Source organism: Panthera tigris, chromosome X, assembly GCF_018350195.1.
Source record: "Panthera tigris isolate Pti1 chromosome X, P.tigris_Pti1_mat1.1, whole genome shotgun sequence".
Lineage (NCBI taxonomy): Eukaryota > Metazoa > Chordata > Mammalia > Carnivora > Felidae > Panthera > Panthera tigris.
The window spans coordinates 11365907-11367936 of NC_056677.1; the positions used below are offsets into that span (position 1 = coordinate 11365907).

The 2030-nt window shown below is 38.8% G+C and overlaps 1 non-coding gene across 1 annotated transcript; it reads left to right on the forward strand.

Moving 5' to 3' along the window:
- Positions 1-1595: 1595 nt before the first annotated feature.
- Positions 1596-1702, forward strand: LOC122235655. Its single transcript, XR_006213681.1, has one exon. It is a non-coding gene; the product is annotated as a U6 spliceosomal RNA (small nuclear RNA).
- The last annotated feature ends 328 nt before the right edge of the window (positions 1703-2030 follow it).

A 2030-nucleotide genomic window follows, 5' to 3' on the forward strand; every position in this document is an offset into this window, starting at 1 on the left:
TAAATGTTAAAAAAATTTAAAGATTCATCCTAACCCTAAATAAAAGGAACCCATCCACTCTTGTTCAGTGAGTCATGGCTTTGGAAGTTATTCCCCGTGATCACCCCACCACACACACACTTTTTTTTTTTTTTTAAGAGAGAGAGCACAAGCAGGGGAGAAAGGCAGAGGGAGAGAGAGAGAGAACCTTAAGCAGGCTCCGCTCTCACTGCAGAGCCCGATGTGGGCCTCAATCTCACAACCCTGGGATCATGACCTAAGCTGAAATCAAGAGTCAGATGCTCAACTGAGTCACCCAGGCGCCCCTCCCATGATCCTTTTACTTGCTACAGATAACGTTTACTTTGGGCCACAGCTCCACTTGGCGTATCAGTGACTCCCCGAGGAGCGAACTCACACTGGCTCAGTTATACTCCCTCCTACTGGTCAAAGTCCTTCTTTTTGTACAGATCTTCAAGAGTTTCTTTCTATCTGCTAGACTGGATGCTGCCATTCATGAATCACTGAAAACAGCCAGTAAGATCTTCAAAATGTAGTCAGTTGAATTTTGTTTTTTTTTAACCCAAAATGATACAAAGCAGATAATGACAAAAAAAAATTGTGATATGAGTGAAAAAGCAGTATATGGAACTGTATGAAAAACACAATTTAAAAGTTAATATTTAATCTTTTGGAGGAAAGGAGGAGGATAAAAAGAGAAGACACTGAATTAATAGCAATTGTATCTAATGGTAAAGTATGGCTTTTTTCCCATTGTTTTCTCTTTTCCAATTTTTATTTTTTATTTTTATTATTTTCTTAACGTTTATTTACTTTTGACAGAGAGAGTGTGCAAGCAGGGGAGGGGCAGAGGGAAAGGGAGACAGAGAATCTGAACAAGCTCCACGCTGTCAGCGCAAAGCCTGACGTGGGGCTGGAACCCACGAACTGTGAGATCATGACCTGAGCCGAAGTTGGACACTCGACTGAGTAAGCCACCCTCTTTTCCAACTTTTAAAAATGAGTTTATGACGTTCCTAAATTTTTTTAATTACAAACTTTAATACAGATACAAAACAAGAACAAACCATAACTTACGTTAGATAATTTATTTGATACCTAAAAAATGTGTTTAACCATCAAACATCAAAAACCAAAATTAAAAAGAATTGTCACTGGCTATTAACAAGTAGCATAAATATACTTCTAGCACCATGTCTGACATGTTGCAGATACTCCACACCTCCATGTCCATCCTCTTCCCTTTTCAAATGGACACTGGTCCCCTTTCACTTTATTCATCAAAGCCAAGAGCTCAAAACCTAAATTAGTCTTTCTGGTTCTTTAGTTCATGGACTATACATAATGATAAACCATAAGTCTCATGAGAACCTTCCCATATAAACTTGCATTTACTAAAAGTAAACAGTTGGGACTACATCAAACTAAAAATCTTGTGCATAGTGAAGAAAACCATCCATCAACAAAACAAAAAAGCAACCTACTGAATGGGAGAAGATATCTGCTAAGCATAAGGGGTTAATATCCAAAATATGTAAAGAACTCATATAACTCAACACCAAAAAAATATGAATCCCATTAAAAAATGGACAGAAGTGCTCGCTTCAGCAGCACATATACTAAAATTGGAACGATACAGAGAAGATTAGCATGGCCCCTGCGCAAGGATGACATGCAAATTCGTGAAGCGTTCCATATTTTTCAAATCAGGAGACTATAGATGCTGGAGAGGATGTGGAGAAACGGGAACCCTCTTGCACTGTTTGTGGGAATGCAAATTGGTGCAGCCGCTCTGGAAAGCAGTGTGGAGGTTCCTCAAAAAATTAAAAATAGACCTATCCTATGACCCAGCAATAGCACTGCTAGGAATTTATCCAAGGGATACAGGAGTACTGATGCATAGGGGCACTTGTACCCCAATGTTTACAGCAGCACTCTCAACAATAGCCAAATTATGGAAAGAGCCTCAATGTCCATCAACTGATGAATGGATAAAGAAATTGTGGTTTATATACACAATAGAATACTAC